The sequence below is a fragment of the Aphelocoma coerulescens genome, chromosome 4A (assembly GCF_041296385.1).
Source record: "Aphelocoma coerulescens isolate FSJ_1873_10779 chromosome 4A, UR_Acoe_1.0, whole genome shotgun sequence".
NCBI classification, from domain to species: domain Eukaryota; kingdom Metazoa; phylum Chordata; class Aves; order Passeriformes; family Corvidae; genus Aphelocoma; species Aphelocoma coerulescens.
Window position 1 is genome coordinate 12,535,453 of NC_091018.1, and position 18,241 is coordinate 12,553,693.

Below are 18,241 nucleotides of genomic sequence, written 5' to 3' on the forward strand. Positions count from 1 at the left end.
AGATTAACTCACCTCCTGAATATAGTAGGAAGTAAAAAATTGAGCTAAAAAACTGCATTTCTAGGAAGATTCCAATTCTAGTGCATGAATATCAGCAGTGCTTGTGTCCACAGGGATTTTACAGAGTGGTTTTGAAACAATCTGTGCATCAGAAAATACCACATTCTTCAATGAGCACAGGAAGTCTGCAAAGCTTTTTGTGCAAAAAGCAAGGTTAAAACTCATTAGAGCTAACATCAGGCATTGGATGGGCTTTACAAGCTGCCTTACTGTCTTAAAGTGAAAAATAACCGGTAGGAATTGGTTTATATCTTTAAATGTCCTGGATTCTTCTTCTCTAGCTAGGAAGCAAAATTGGCCCATGCCAGATGCTTATTCCCCTGATAATTCTTCTCCTATTGTTTTAAAATTATGAGTTTTGACAAGGGTTGTAAAGATTGCCATTAAACTCTGCTCAAGAGCTGCAATGGAGCACAGGAAAAAAAGTAAAAATAGTGAGGATCTGGGCCATATTTACCTCCATTTTACAGAGCAGAAGAAAGAATCAGTGGCAGGAACATTCAGGCCTTTTCCATCTCACGATCAGGGTTTATGCTGTGACCAGGGGCACCTGCAGTTTTGAGTGGCCCTGGTCACAGGAACCAAGTCTCACAAGGAAAGATCCCTGTTCATGGCTTTCTTTGGCAGCAAGAAGAAATCAGGGGCTCCTCCAGACTGCTCCTTTGATTATAGAGAAATCATAGGTTTGCTCCCAAAGAAAGTGATTTGCAAAAGTAAAATATTCTCTTGCGAAGAGTAAAATATTCTGAGATTAAGTCTGTGATGTCTATAATTCCCAATGTACACAGGCCCAGAATAAACTTTCCTTTTTAATTTCAAGAGCTGTCAGCAAAACTACAATGCAAAAAAATTTACTTGATACAAGAAAGAAGAAAACAAATTAAAAAATTATTGGTAAAGAAAAGCCAAAACATTAATAAAACATTTCCAGTACCTCTTTGTAATTTCTAGTACTTTTATCTGATTTAGTACATCATTGAAAATCCTAAAATCCTTGAATTTTAATTTCAGAAGTTTGACTGAAATTTTTTTCTGTATTCAGCAGTGTCAGTACCCAAACATGTTTGTACAGTTTACTTTACAGTGTACTTTGTTAAATCCATGTAAAACTTTAAATTTGTTTCAAGGGAACTCTGGATGTGATCTAAATAATTGAGCAAGAGAATCTTGTTAAATATTTAGGAAATGTATATTGGCATTTTTATATTTTACAGTACCGCCCTATTAAAATTTATGGTAAGGAAGATTCTATTAAGCTTCTGAGACACTAAGTACTGAATAATCCCTGAAGAGAAGAGAGGAGGGAATATAAGCATTATCTTGTTATTGACTGGCCCCAGAGTTTTCAAGCAAACAGCACTACAATCCAATCTGCATTTAAAACAGCTGACACTATGGTAGGGTGCAATGAAAATCATTTTATCTAAAAACTTACTTGTCTACCAAGATGTCTTGTGTCTGGAAATACAAAGAATCTGCACATATACAGTGGAACAGTTATTCCATCTAAGTGTTTCCATCTTGTAGCTTCAGGCAGTGCTTTACCTGACGTCCTGTGCTGCACGGGTACGAGGGGAGGAAAGAATAAAGGATAGCTGAAAACCCTTAGTCCCATGTCACAGAAGTAGTGGTAAAGAAAGAGGAAATATCTGAAGACACGGTGTGGAACAGATCTCACATTTACACAACAGAGAGCAGCCACAGATGACTTAAATGGCTTTGGCATCACATCATTAATATTTTCAGACTCAGAATAGAGAAGCCAAACAGGACTTCATCACCAAGTCAAGCTGAGCTCTTCTGAGTTTGACTCCAAAAACATGGGGGAATAATCAGCAGAGTCCTTGATTGACAGTGTTTGCACCAAGAAGTCTCTTATGGTAATGACATAAACCACTGCCCAGCTACTGCTACGTGCAAGCCACATACACATAAATAAATCTGTACATGCACACACACACTGAGCAAAGTGAGGTGTTCTCCTACAGGACTCAAAGTCCTTTTAATAGCTTGAAACATGTAACTGAGAATAGAAATCTAGTTGCTTTTACAAATTATTTATAATAAAAGAACATGAGATTAGGAAAAGAGGAGCAGGTTGTACCACATTACAGGAAAGCAAATGTTGCATGAACCATGTTCCTGGTCAGAAGAGAAAAAAAAGGCGCTTCTGGCCTGTGCAGATTAACTGTGTCAGCACAGCAGACACTCATCCTGAGTCTTCTGGATTGATTTTAGAGACAGAATCTGTCAGACATCTAATACAAAGCTACCCAAGGCGAGAGCAAGGTGAATGATCACTACCTGTATAACTCTGCCACCAAAAGCAGTCAAAGCCTTGGAATTCTGAAATTATGTTTTAAATGGCTTCCTTGAAAATTTTCTCTTTGACTAGCAATAGCACTGACTCATTTTCTTAGTCACTTCTCTGATTTGTTTGCCAAAAAGTACTGCAGCAGAGATGCTGCTTCAAGATGACAAGAATCTCAAGACACCTGGAAAATGTGTTTTGCAACACTGACAAGTGAGACCGAACAAGAGGTTATGTTAAGCAGTATTAAACAGGTTTGGGAGGGTCACTCCTTGACTTTAGGTTTCTGACATTGTCTCAGATTGCTCAGTTCTTTCCTCGTTTGCACTCTGCTGACATTAGAATGCTATGAAAAGTATCTGTCTTTGTAACTACAGCTATTTTGTTTCATTATTTTGTATTCTGCAGCTATTCCACACAAGCTGCTGGGACCACAATTCCTATATAGCATCCAGCTAAATTCCAGATGTCACAAGGTTATTTATAATTTTATATAACAGTCAATCCAATGACAGAGTGCAAAGGGATGACTCAGATTCACTGACTTTTACTGACCAGAATGTACATTCCATATCTGTATTTGGTGAATTTTGACTTCTAGTCTACCCTTGAACTTGCCTGAAGTTTGCTAAATTAAATACAAAATTAGGAAACAAAATCGAGTCCCAAATTTTTAATAATTCAGAAAAAATTAACTGTCATTATCCATAAATCAAACAACAGCCTTTATGTTCTCAAATTAGAGCCTGTGCAAGCACTTTCCACACAACAGTGATACTCATTTCACAATGACACATCTGTGTTCCTTACTGTTCTCTCTGATGCACTCAGAATGCTCTTCCTAGAAAAATGCAAGAGAAGAAAATAACTAAATATCAAGTATAATGTGACTTGTGCAAAATAGGAGGAAAAGAAGTCTTAGTACATGACCAGAAAAACTTGTATATTTTTTTTCATTATTTCAAGATATTAGTTATCTGAAAAGTTATGGACTGCATTCATTCTACCACTAATGCAATCATTAGATAACTTTAACTTAAACATTAAAGCTTCCACCAGAGTGATTAAAAATGTTTTTATAGGAGCTTTGGAAAAAAACAATTAAAAAAAAACAGGTTGTGTCCTATTTTGCCACAGAGTAAGGCAAACTCCTCTCTAGCTACATCTTTACTTCTGTGTCTTGGTGTCTGCAGACCAGTTTCAAGGCTGGGCTTGGTCTTTAAACCATGATGGAACTCGGGGTTTGGGGCAACCTCGTGCTGGCACAGAGCTCGGGCAGACCCTGCTCTGAGACAAACCCACGCTGTGTTTGTGGGACAGCACAGACTGAGCAGTAGTGCCCTGCAGCCCACCCCAGGCTGGGGGCCTCATGGTCACCTGTGCTCATGACTGACACACATTTATAAGAAAATGCAATTAAATCTGAATGCAACTGTATTCACTACTTCTACATAAAACATGGAGAGTTTATACACCCTCTTGCCTCTTCAACCAAAAGTGGCAAGTTAATAATGGCCATGAGAAACAGCATTTATTGTATGCAACTTGCCTCCAAAGCTCTGAGCACAGAGATTTTCTCTTCCATACTGTTTAAATATAGATGAGTGGTTTTTCAAAAATGGTAGAATTATTCAGTTCTTTGTTATTGATAAAATACTCAGAAAGGTCGCAGATGCAGCACTTTATAGATGATAAATATTCCCTGAAAATCCACTGAAAAAAGCTACTCTGACCTTTTATCCATCACAAAATGACTTCCCAGGCAGTAACAGCCCCATTTCGTTTGGTTGGTTTTTTTGTTTGTTCTCCCATGAACTTCAAAGATGTATTTTATTAGTCATTCCAGGATAAAAAAAAAAAAAAATAAAACAACTCAGCAACATTGCTGGTAAAATTTAGGAAGATATTACAGATAATTCCTGCTGCAGAAAAGAAAGCAAAGCACTGTGCATGGAGAGAATCAGTGAAATCATAATGTCCTTCATAAAATTATTGCTTCATTATTTGCACCCCTGATGTTCTTACATCCTTTGCTGTGTAGTCAAGACATACCTATCCAAACTATTTCTCTGTATTTACATTCATACATTTATCACATCACATGCCTGCACCCCAACAGTACATGTGCAGCTACATATTATTTACACAGAAACAGAAGAAATGTAATATTAAAATGAAATCCTATTATTTTTAAGCCAAACTCAGAACTTGTAAGACTTCTAAAGCATATTTTCAATGGCTTGAATTTGACAGTGGGTGAAGGCATTGCTCAGAAGTGCTGACAGTGCTGGTTTGTTGTACCACACTGTCAGGAGTGCTACATGTACAGTATATTTTACAATAAAAACTTGGAGGTACTCAGGAGCACCTTAAAATGTTAATGATGCCATCTTTTGTACTAGACAAGTAACCTTAAATCCAACCCCCTGTGCTCTAAGACAAGGAAAATATTGTTAGCACTAGTCAAGAAACCCACAGAATTAGGTAAAATAGTTTTCCCATAGGAAGCAAGCCTGCAGCACTACGATCCAGCATTTGAGGACACTCCCAGTATGAAAGCTGCAAGTATGTAATTACAAAATACCACATCCAAAGCCCAGGAGGTTTTATTGTTCTACAAGAACAGAAGCCCAGGGCAGATGATTTCACTCTGACCTGCAGTGGCCACAAGCCCAGCTCACAGCACACAAATCCTGAGTGAGGAGAGTTGGTTTGGAAGGAACAGTTTTCAATCAGCTCACAGGTTCATGGTCCTTTTCCATTGACAGGACAATCTACTGTCAAGTGCTTGCTAATTACTATCAGGAGTCAAGGGGCAGGCTTAGGTTTGCACTGAAAGGGTAATCCTGAGAGTCAGGCAAAGCCCAAAATCTTCCTCACAAGCCGAGAGCAAAGGGTGGGTGCAATCCAGTTTCCAGCACTTTCTGGCACAGAATGACGGCTCAGCTCCAGTTTCTCTCTTTGCCTCCTGCAGAACACGGGGTGGGGGTGAATGGTGTTTTTCATACCAGTTTGGGCCCTAAGAGAGACTGTGGCATCACAGCTTAAAAACACCAAGGTGAACACAAGAAGCAACTTCCCCAAAGGCATTAGAGCCTGAGACAGGCTTTGGATGCAGTGATTTTTGCTTACTACATTACAATGGAAGCATCTTTTAATACATATCCATTGGGTCCTATATTCCTGTAACAGATTTATCTCTTGAACAGAATTAAGTGCTCAGTCTTACCAAGCAGTCACATACAAATTAAGAAGACCTAATAATCATTATTTTTGATTGACTGGCAAGGGTTATATGGCTGATCTATTCATTATTAGTTACAGCTTACACGGGTCTTCACCAGAAATACTGGTTCCAAACAGTCTGCTGAGATATACATACATTTTTATATGGACTCAGGATCTCATACCAACTCTTTTACTCACACGTGCCAATCAAATCACATGCATGACTTTGCTGACTGCAAGTGGCCCATGGACCTGAGCTAAGGCTACACACATGAATGAGAGAATACAGATCCAGACTTCTTTTCTCATGTTTTATTTACACAGACTTGTGATTATTTGATGTTAAATGCATCGTTAACACATTTCTTTAAAGCTATTCCATTTATAATTTATTTATATAAAGGATGCTATAGAATCCTCTTATCACAAGAAGAGCTTCTGGAGTTCTGGGATTGCTGTCAATGAAATCTACGGATTATTTGGGTTATCCATGTGTAAATTCCCTCCTTGTCAGTGAGCAGATTCACTTAGAAGACATTTTTGCATTCTTCAAGCTTCACTTTTAATTCTTCACTTGAAGAGCAGCAATGCAAAGCATCCACAGAAAAAAAACAAAAACAAATCAACCAACTGAAAAAAAACAAAATAACAACAAAAAAAAACCCACAAACCCCAGAAAAAAAAAAAGAAGAGACTGAAAAAACTGAACCTTAGAGAAATCTAAGCCTCTAGACCCACTGGACTGAGGAATAGAAATAAGCAAACCAGCTGGCTATGGCAGAAAATTTCCTTTAATCTGTAATCTGATCTCACCCCAAGCAGTTTTAAGAAGATTTTTTAGCAAAACTGTGGGGTAATGTATATTCACATAACCCTATAAAAAAGCTGAGAGTCTATCAGAGGCTCTAAATGTCAGGATATCCATACAATGCATTTGTTAATGAGAACAGGGCTTGCACACAGTTTGGGAAGGAGCTGATGGAGGGTTCCCCAGCCCCAGAACACCCTGCCAGTGTGCAGAGCAGAGCTGTGCAGTGCCTGTCTTGCACCACTAACAGTGGCAGAACAAGTCTGCCATCTACCCATGCCATGCCCTGTGCCAAGGCTGGGAGTACAGGAGCTCTAGGCAGGTTTCTGCCAGGCTCTTGCACATCACTGTAAACTCGACGTGCTCAGCTCTCTTGCTGCACTAACACCTCTGGCTTCTGGGAGTTATCCAAGGCTGGGAACCCCCGTCTTATCTGCAAACTCTTCTAGAGAGAAAATGGTCAAACACCAGCAACAGGGTTGGATCCTAGAAATCCAAACCTATTGTAGAGTACTTTACTTGGCATACACATGAGAACATCTATTACCGCAGGCCTGGTTCCTACGGTGTATCACCATGTCCTGCAGCCATAGGGAGGAGGAGGAGAGAAGATCCAGCAGGCAGGAATTGTGCAGCAAGATTGATTTATTTAATTATTTTACAAACTCTTTTATAGACTTTTTTCTTCATAGTCTAATTGGACAAAGGACCAGCCACCCCTTGGGGGTGATTGGCTAAAATCCTAAAACATCCATTGTCAAAATATTTTCTACTATACCATAAACAAGACTTTCCAAGGTTGCAGGTGTCTTGGTTGTTTACATTCCCTGCCACCTCTTCTGTGAGAGAGAAAAGTCTCTCATGGACTTAGAAAATAGCAAGAAAATCCTTGCTAGCAGCATTTTTGTACCTACAATCATCCTGCCTTACTTATGGTCTGAGGGGAAGGTACTGAAATGCCAATTCTGTACCTCTTCATGGAGAGTGTATTCCTTATGATGGAAGAGAATACATTTTCATTGAAGCTCAATAAGCTTGGCAAAATTCAGCCCAGAGCTATGCTTTCTGTTGTTGGGCATAGAAAGTGGGGAGGATCGTGGCAGCAGCAGGGACAGAGCATCAGGGCCTGCAGGCACACCACGGCCTCAGAGGGAGCAGGGGCTGGGAAATTTGAGAAGAGATCTCCTCCATGACAGGAGAGAGCAATGCTGATACTGCTTTTTTTTTAAGTTCTTGTCAGATTTATTGAGCAATAAGTCAGTATTTAATGTTTCCCTCACCTTCAGAGTCCCTGTAGCAGCCAGTGCCCAGACTGCTCCTCCAGGCACAGGCAGAAAGGTGGAGTAAGGCCATGAGGAACAGCCAAATCCACATTGATCCATATTTGTTGATAGTTTCAATAATAGATTATAGCCCCAAATAAAGCACGGCAAGTTGTCAAGAAAACTTGGGGTTTGCACAGTTGCAGTTTTACCGGATCCACTGCTCTGCATATCAGATTCCTGGATCAAAGCCTCACAATGTTTGACGACGCTGTCTCCATGGCCCTCTGAGCCCTTGCCTGCACCCATCAATGAAATAATGAAGAGAAATCTACCACTTTTTACAAAGAATCAAGATTAGTAAACTTGCAGAAAGATTTTTGTGAGCTGAAGGCACTTGAACTGAAAAGATAAAAATGAAGGAGAATGTGCTCATGCTGCTCTGCAAATTATTCAGAGGCTCATCGTTAGCATTACCTGCAGAAGATGATCTAATGCCAACAGCAACCCATCTGAATGCAAATACTCTTTGTCTTCCCACCACCACCAAGGAGGCAAACATTTGGAGCCCTCAGCCAGGGAAGCATTCATTGTAGGTACAATCATAAGTTAAATTATAATTGGAAGCTACGGTACAGTGGTCTTAGATGAGGGATCAGTGCTTTCAAAAACAGGCAAGGAAAGGAGATACATCTGTCTCTGTACACTTTATTGAAGTCTGATTCAAAGTGCAATGTTGGTGATTTCACATAAATGCAACACATTTTTATAATCCTTATCAAACGTTCACTCACTAGATCAGCATAAAGCTGAGCTTATTAAAATGGATAAGAGGGGATTATGTGATTCCCATTGTGAAGAAAAAAAAAAGTATTTAAAATACAGAGATTCTTTAATCTGCTGTTCAGAAGGCACCATGCACATTGCTGATGGAACAATGTGTGTGCATCCAACTTTTAATCACACAGGTCCTGACAAGAGAATAGTGAAATTTTTCTTTCCAGCACACAGGATAAGATGTTAACAATATAATCCTGATTGCATGTCAAACTTTGATGATTTTGGTTTGGTTACTGAATAAGTATTTAACTGCACTTTGCAAGTTTTAACAACAAGGATGAGATTTCAGGGTCTAAACCCTCATTCTAAAGTTTTGTGTATCTGTTTTGGGCATACATAGTGTTTTCTAACAAAATTTTATATGATGTTCTGATATTTAGCAAGCAAATCAAACAAACTTTGAGCACTCACAAGAAAAGACCATATTTTTCAGCAAAAGCATATTCCAAATAAAGACATCTCTGATGAAGGAAGTAGATTATTCATCAAGACCTAAATGAAGGTTTTGAAAAAATATTTTCAGATCACAGTTGATAATACTGGCTTCATTTACTGCAAGAGAGTATTATAACTTTTAAAATTGTCAGAGGCTAGATTTCTTCAGCTCTGCTATGTTTTAAGATATATTTAGAAAAAAGCTAAAAGAAAGGGGAAGAGACCTGTGTCACAAGACTCAATGAGCGAGGCAGAGATGATGTCTTGAGACAGTCACAAGTACCTATAGGAATAAAAACTGCACTGAAGGAGCTCAGAAGTTGAAGAGATTCCCACATTAGTCTTTATCCAGGCTTTGTTTTCAATAAAAGTTCCCTTTTATTTTGTCACAGGCTGACTCAGGCTATGAGCTGCCAGACACTTGAGAAATACCCAAAATGAGGAGGTACCAAAAAAACTCAAAGTTTATTTCTGCAAAAGAAATCATGGCTTAAACAAGTCCTTAAAATTTGTAGCTCCAACAACTGTGACGTCCTAATCATGTATCAATGACAAGCATATTTCTCAAATCTCATCTACTGAGTAAGAACAGTTACTGTACTGCTGTGGTGAGTTAGTGTTCTGTATGAATTACTGACCTATAGTTAAAATGTTTAGCAATCAAGGATATAATTGAACCTCCTTTACAACATACAGATAAATTCAGAGAAGACAAGGTTGGATGATATGATAACTGTCATGGTTCTTTCAGGTCAGAGATAAATTCTGGCCTAACTTAGAAGCAACCTTGCATAGAAGTTTGTGTTTTCCAAATCATACTTGAGGGGAGTGGTTTTGCTAAAATTAAAAGTGGGATCAGAAAGAAGCTGAGGACACCACAGTAAAGAAAATATAAGAACATGAGGATGTTTATGCATAAGGGGAGTTTTACTACTTGTACATGCCTGTGCTTTCACATTGGTTCTGAAATGTGCAGTTATACTGGAACTTAAATACCCTTTAATCACTCAGAATTTGTCTTGTGACTGGGAGCAAATTAGAAGAGAGTGCTTTCAATTTACATCATTCAGCCAGGAATTAAAAAATAAATACTGTAATAATGACTCCTAATAAAATTATACCTTCTTTAAAATAAGGTCATAGCAATGTGCTATCATCAGATGGATTCAATTTTGTTTTAAACCTAGGAAAACAGAAGAGCTCAGCACAAGAAATTAATCCTTTTCGAGTGTTGATAGAAGCATATATGCTGTTGGCAGAACCCTCTCAGTAGTGCTCTGCTCGAGCCCAAGGGCAGAACAAACACGAGCAAGTCATTAGTGAAACCAACTGCTCCAGTGAAATGTCACCTACCCCACAAGTTTATGCAAACAGATAAGGAAACTGGTAAACAGGTAGAAAGTTCCATCAGAAATATGAACACCTTGAGTGAAGTGACTGGCAGGGCTGACTCTTTTGACCAGAGGGATGAACAGTGGTCCTGATGTACTTTTGGGGCTTCAGCATTGTAGGAATGAGGTAACATACGTCCAAATAAATATTCAGATGTTACTCATGGTCTTTTTAAACACAACTTCACCTTTAATTACTGTTTCTTTAGCATTAAAGGTAACTAAGTACATTTTAGCTCTTCCATCAAGGAAAAGGAAAATGCACTGCCATGGCTCAAATCACTACAGGTTGGAGAACCAACTGAAATGACTACTTTTCATGGTCTTTACAGTAACTCACCACCCATGTTTTTGGAAGCTATGGCACTGCTATACACTGATCAGCAGAAGTCAGTATTTTAATTTTTACCCTGTTTCTTGCATGAAGAGAGCCAATATGAATAATGCTGAGCCAGCCCAGCCTGCCATCACTTACATCAGTTCTGCCTTTTAGTTAATCTTTGAAGAGCTAATTCTTCAGGTGAAACAGCCAACAGTATTTTTTACTTGCATTGATAAAATAAGTTATCATAGGGCTATTTTACTCTTAAATATTGATTTTAGAAAGGGAATGCATGAGTTCCTTGATGAACAGACTGGAACATCAATCATGTAATTTACTCTGACATTGAGTGAGATACGATGTCAAAAATGGGAGTTTCTGAAGGTGGCAACTTGTTGATTAAGGCCTGCAATACACCACAGGCTATGCACACAGCACTGGACTCCCCGCCTCAAATCTCTGCTGTTTTCAATGGGAGCCAAATGTGATAGCCAGTGACCAAAGCAGTGTATGAGGTTGTGAGCTGGATTATGTTAGTGAACCAACATTATTATTTAATGCTAACAAAAGCCATGGTGGGACTTCTAAGTCCTTGCTACTTTAAGTGGAAAACACATATCATGGTAAAGGTAAAAATAAAAAAATTTAATGTTTCAAAACATGTTTTAATAATGATTTTGAGGAAAAGTGAAGATCTGAAATAGAAAGCAACACAAACATAAGTTGGCAACAACTCATTCTTTTGAAGAAAAAGAACACACTTCTTAGACCAGGTCCTTTGTAACCTTGCCATAGTTTTTGGTTTGTATATTTTATTCATTTCAAGAGGTGGTATTTTATTCTTTTCAAGAGGTGGTATTAGCCACATAATTATTGTTGTAATTCATTCCTTGTGTTGTTATGGATTAAACAGTAACTTATCTGTAGTAATTATGCAACAGGCTGTAACTAACTGAAATATGAATACTGCCAGTTTGTCCCACTGTGTTTCAGATCTGCTACATAATTGTTAATGTTCACAACAGTGCAGTAATTGAATTACAGAACATTAGCCACATGATTATTATGATCGTAAACTGCTATCAAAGGGAAGACTGTGAAATAAGACTCCAAACTCTGAAGTTATGAAGTTCATTGTGAGCTGTATCTGTCCCACTCTTGCAGAGACCTGTTTAATCACTATCACAGCCATTACTTCTTTCACCTGTAAAATTTCAGCACACACAACCAGCCTTATCTTCTGAAATAGCTTCATGGTTCCAAGCTTTAAGTTTGATTTTGATGCAACCCACATAAGTCTTCCATGTTGCTAAACTGGCCAAGTTTCCAATGCTGAAAAATCTTAATATATTTAATTGAATGAGCCTACCTTTGAGAAGCATTGAGCAGATATCTATCTGCTCAGCTCATCAAACTAGGGTCCTGGTGGGATTCACTTGACCTAATGTCAGCTTTAGGTTGGATACCCAAAGACAGACATACAGTTTCAACATGAACCAAAAAAAAAAGTATTTCAGGGAAGAATTCTTCATAAAGGAAGGCATTTAACAACCTGGGAAACCTGGGAAATATTTCTGTTTAGGAGCTTTGGTTAAAACCCCATTTTTCTGGCCAGTTAGCGTATGCAAAAGTCTCAGACAGAATAATTTTGGTCCCATAGTGTTGGTGAACAAAGGTCATTATCTTCTATAGTTTTACATGTACTGCAATTGAAATACAAGGTCACCAAATCCAAAGAGACTGCCCATTTTGACTCTGAATGCATCATAGTCCAACCTAAATGCTCATTTTATGTCACTGTTACATTGGGAAGACTGCATCCCTGAGTTTTACATCTTAAATGTGATATTATCCTCATTAGTCATTTGTTGCCTTTTTTTTTTTTAAGATGAACTAAATGCCTTGCATCAGAAGAACATGACTGAGAATATAATTGAAATAATTACTTTTAAAAAGACTTCTACTGTTATTTCTCAAGATTACTTACGCTATCAGAAAGACATGTAACAGAAACCTGCATGAGCAAAGAGAAATCAGTCTGGAAACAGCAAATGTGAACTCTTCACCAACTGGGGCTTACTACATCTGGCCCCTCTGTGTTATTCTTCCACCACTACACAGCTTTCATGAGCTCTTTTATTGTGTGAAGCTGCAGATTATTTGTGGTGAATAAAGCCCTAACGGATTACTCATTGTTAATTAAATAACCTGATTCTGTCCACTGAATTTAATGCATTATAGTATTTAATGTTTGTTTGGTAAACTGCTTTGCTAAATGCTCCTTTGACTTTTATTGGTAATAAACATTAAGCATTTATGGCCTGTGAAAGCAGTTTCACATCTAGCTTATGCTGTTACTATTTACAGTTTGTTAATGAAATACCATTAACTTGCTCCAAACTGCAACTTGTTTTTGTTCTACTCCTTAACTTTTATTATATAGCATATAGAATAAGTAAATGGAAATCACATGAGCTATAAGCAACAATGGTACTTGTTACAAAAAAACCTCTTTACATTGCCAGATCCAAACATATTCTTAACTATATGAAACTCCAGCTAGCATTTTTTGTCCTTTTTATTCCTGCTTTTGCTGTGTGCACACATACATTTATTTGCATGTGCCATTCCCAGTCTGTTCCCTGCAAAAGGAGGACGTGCATTCTATGAGTTCCCAGGAAAAGTGCATTTGAGACATGTTGGAGAATGGTTAGAGGATCAGGGACATGGATCATTGATAAAACCAGATCAATAAAAGAACTGTACAAGCAAAAGCCTGCAAGCAAAGGCCTGCATAAGAAAAAGCCTCCATGAGAAAATGCCTGTGTGAGAAACAGGCCTGAGAACCAAAAGGGAGTTTTAAGGAGGTACAGTCCTGTGCTGATAAGATGTACTGACCATGAGAAGGGAGGAAGATCTTTGATCTCTCAAGTCAAAACATAAATAATAGAAGCTTGCCAAATGTAGTCTTTTATCTAACCCAATTATGTAGCAGTAAGAATGCGCTTTCATAAGTTTAAATTAATTAAAGAACTGATAAGCATGTACTTTCACACTATATAAGTGCCTCTGTATTGCTAATAAACGAAGCTTGCTTTATCAATCACATTGATTGTCTGCATGTCTTCCCCTGCTGAAAGTCAGCAGAGACATGCCTGTGGAAAGCCCGGCTCAGTCCAAAATTAAACCTTTACTGTGCATGCCAGTGGCTTCACAAAACTGCTGCTATCTGATCTTAGGTAAGTAGGTAGTAGGCAAAGTATGCCTGCTTAAAAATAAAAACCTCTTTTTCCCCCCTCCACACAGGCACATGCTCCTCTTTCTGTGTGCTAACACAGCTCCTGAGAGCTCTTGAAATTTAAGAGTAGCAGCCTCTGTGTGCAAGTGATTTGTGTTGCTACACTGAACAAGCAATGCATTTTATCTGCCAAGGGTATAAAATACAGCGTTCTGCCAATTTAACAGTCTCCTGTCTGTCATGTGCAGTGGCAAACAAGTTAAGTGAGCCCAACTCTCCAAAAGGAGGTGGCATGCACTGTATTTGTGGGGGAAGTCACACAAACATTGTTCTTTTCAAGATATTTCCTTTGCTTTTGGCATTTGTTTTCAAATTATTTTCTTTGACTGTTAGATATGCCCCACAAACATACTTATTGAATATATTGTGTAATCATCCCATGTGTTTATCTGCTTGGTCTGTGTCCACAGAAGGGAACATAATGCTCAACACTTATGTTCCCTTTGCCATGCAGACTTGAAATATCAAAAAAATGGTTTGGTCTTTCTGATACATTTAATTCCTGTAAAGAAACCATTATTGTGACAGTGCAGTTTTCTCTAATGGAAACAGTTGAGTGATTTATTATTCTCCTAAGGAAATGTCTAATTTTGATAAAAAAATTCATTAAATAAATGAGATGGCAAGAATTCCAGCTGTTGTGTGCTTAAGAACAGCAACACATCTATCAAGCAAAGAACACTACACAGTTTGAAAAGAGGTGACATTTTAGATAGGCTGAGGGGAAGAGCCCTTCTTGCTCCCTACAATTACCTGAAGAAGGCTGTAGCCAGGTAGGAGTCAGCTGCTTCTCCAACTGGCAAGCAGCAGGACAAGAGGAAATGGCCTCACATGGCACCAGGGAGCTTTAGAATGGATATTAGGAAACATTTCTCCACCGAAAGTTTCAAGCCCTGGAACAGGCTGCCCAGGGCAGCCACCACACCTCTGGAGGGATTTAGAGATGTGTAGATGTGGCACTTGAAAACATGGTTTAGTGGGGAACATGGCAGTGCTGGGTTAACAGAGTTTATTATCTTAAAGGGCTTTTCCAGCCCAAACAATTCTGTGATTCTGTGAGGGCAATACTTAGACAAGGAAGCACCTGTGGGGCACCAGGCAGGGCTCAGAAGGGTTCCAGTCTCAGACCAGCACAACTGCTGATGCCAACAGAGACCAAGTGCAGGGGTCAGTGCTCAGCCAGGCCTCCACATGCACAGGGAAACCACCAGGGAGGCACAGGGCAGGACTTCAGAGGGAGGGATGTCCTTGGGCTGCATTTGGGTGGCTTCACTGGCATTTTAACATCTCCAAATTTGCATCAGTGCCTTTGGGTACTGCTCAAGGGCGAGCTTGTACAGTCTTTCCCTTGGCTGATTTACTGAGCTGTGATTTTTTTTTTCTTGGATTTCTTTTTATTTAATATTGATTATTGCAGAGTGCTGTAAGGTAACAGCATGAAAGTGTTATTAACTTACTGATAGGCTACATTTTATCATTGAAAAGAAAAAGAAAGAAATGTTTGTGTGTGAAGGTTTTAATCTTCATGCATAGCTCCATGATGAATAAGTGTCAAGTGTAACACAGAAATTCTGATTTTTAGACTCAAGTCATACAATCATAGAGGGAAAAAAGAAACAATCTCACACTCTTCTATCCACCTACCTCCCCAAAATCCAGGCAGGAGTAAGCTAAGACATGTCTAAAAGAAGCTAATCTATTCTTAACCTTGCTTCCTAAGTGACAGCAAAATTAAATTGAAGCAATCATGAATCATAGGAGGATCAGAGCTGAGTAACTAATTGGCCTATTTTCTGTACTGTCAGAATCCTCTTGAGCAATTTTCCTCAATTATAACTGCAAATCAGCATGTTATTTCCTCCTCACAAACTACCCATTGCTGAGGGACTACCTAGGTGTCCCAGGATGTTTCCTGATCTATTGCTGGAGACCAATTCCCACAGTTAAATAATTACAGAAAGTTCAGAAGGCCCATGTTGAAGGGAAAAAAAAAAAAAAAAAAAAAAAACACAAAAAAAACCCCTTTTAACTATTAAGAAAAGGAAAACCTTAATTATAGTGAATAAGCCTTATTTTTAATAGCAGGCTTTCCCAATAATTGGGGATCTTCTTTGACCAAAGCTAGGGACAGCCTCAACAGAATATTCTCAACACTTTCTCTTTAGATATTGATTTCCCTTCAGTATGAAGGCTATAATGTTAAAACTCTGTCAAATGTGGAGCCCACTGGAAAAAAGGACAGCAGTTATTCACTGCTATTGTTCAGGGAGATCAAAGGTATGATTAAACTTGCATTCAGTTACACCAGCCAAGGGAAGTTGGTGGCTTCTCTGGCTACCTCCTCATGGTGTACATTCCACCTGTTATTTGTATTCTTTGAGATGCATTATTATGTCTATTATTTAGTTAACATCAATTTTCCCTTGTAATAGCAAACATGTAATGAAAAGACAGAACCACATCTATTATCAAGGATAAATAACACCTCAAAAAGATCCCTTTGGAAAAAGGAAGATGATAAAACAATTGACCCTTCTAAAACATACTATCCAAAATTCCTCATTTCAACCAGACTACAAAAACATATAGATTAATAAAACTGATCTGGAATAAAATGGAGGGAAAAAAAGGTTAAAAAAAATCAACTTTCTTATTCATTTCAGAGCAGTGTACTTCACTGGATGACAAAGCATTTGGGCTTTCCAGGTGACAGGCCCAGCAGATTCACCCTGACCTGGTGATGCCATGAAGATTTTTTGCCTTTTCTTTCATACCCCTGTTATACCTTTTTACAACTTCTGTATTCTTAGTGCTTTTTGCCTCCATTCTTGGACTTGTTTGTTCAGCTAAGAGACTAAACATTTTAGAAGCTTCCTAGCTAGGGATCAGTGTGCCCCAGACCCCAAGGTTCTCTCCAGAACACATTCTGTAAACCAAGATAGAACCATCCAGGGGAAGGTTCCTTGGGGAGGGGGGGGGGGGCCTCATTCAAACCTCTCATTGGGGCATTTTTGATAGATATGCTAATTAGTAGCACCTATAATGTTATACCCGATCTTTTGGGGGTGTGCATTCACCTGGATGTGTGCACCTAAGGATCCTTAAAATAAATACCAAGGTAAAATCCCTTTTTCCCTTCTAACCGTGTTTGATTCTTGATTTTAGGACCAAGAAAAGGCAACACTGGCAGGGCAGTGAAGAAAATCTACACATAACAGCCTTAGGGCTTTTGTTTGTTTGCTTGTTTTTTAAAATCTTTCCCACTACTAGCAGCTTGCCTGCCCAGGGGCTGAGCTGGATTTGCTTTCAGAGCAATTCCTTCTGGCTCATTAGTAATGACAGGCTCATTTTCCCCAGTGACACCAGTGCCAGTGCCACACAGGTCTTTACTCATCTTTCACATACACTTGACGTGAGAGAAGAATTGTTATAAGTAGTATTCAGGCATCTTTCTTTGTTATTTGAGCTGAGAAAGAGATTTTGAATTCAGCATCAGTAGTACAGCCTCAAACCCCATTCTATATCACATAAAATAATGGCTTAGTATTGGAAATACTTTCATCTCAGGTAGTCAAGAACTAAAAACAAAAAACAAAAAAAAAAAAAAAAAAAAAAAAAAAAAAAAAACAAAAAAAAAACAAAAAAAAAAAAAAACAAACAAAAAAAAACCACACACAAAAAACAAAGTGTATGTGCATATGGTATCTTAACATTCTTTTCTGCATCATGAAGAATTTAACTTTTCCAAACACTACTCTCAGTGGTCACATTTTGACATTTTAAGATATTTTCAGTGGGTTTTTGTTTTGTTTTTTTGGTTGGTTGGTTGATTTTTGGGGTTTTTTTAAGTAGGCAGCTATTTATAAACTAAAAGGAAATAGATTATTGGAACATCACAGAGATACTAGAATATATTTAAGGTTTCTTAGATCTCAATAGCTGCAGTTGTCCTGTCACACTTAGAGCAACTCAGAAGCAGCTCCATCATTGCTGTCTGGGAACAACTAAGCAACCATCAGTATCTCCAAGAAGGTCTCATGCACTTTGCTGAAAGTAGTGCTGCACTGGAACCTTTTCTAAAGACTGGGCCATTACCTCATACCCTGTTTTAGTTTGGTCTAGTGAGAGTCTGGGAGTTTCTATAGTGTTAGAATAGTACTACTTCATAGTGTAGAGTAGTAAAGAGACTCCCCTCTTCAGATCAGCTGGAATTGTGCCCCAAAAAATTTCAATTAATTTCTAAAAACCATAGAAATATCCACCAAATTTCTCAGTGCTGCATTGGA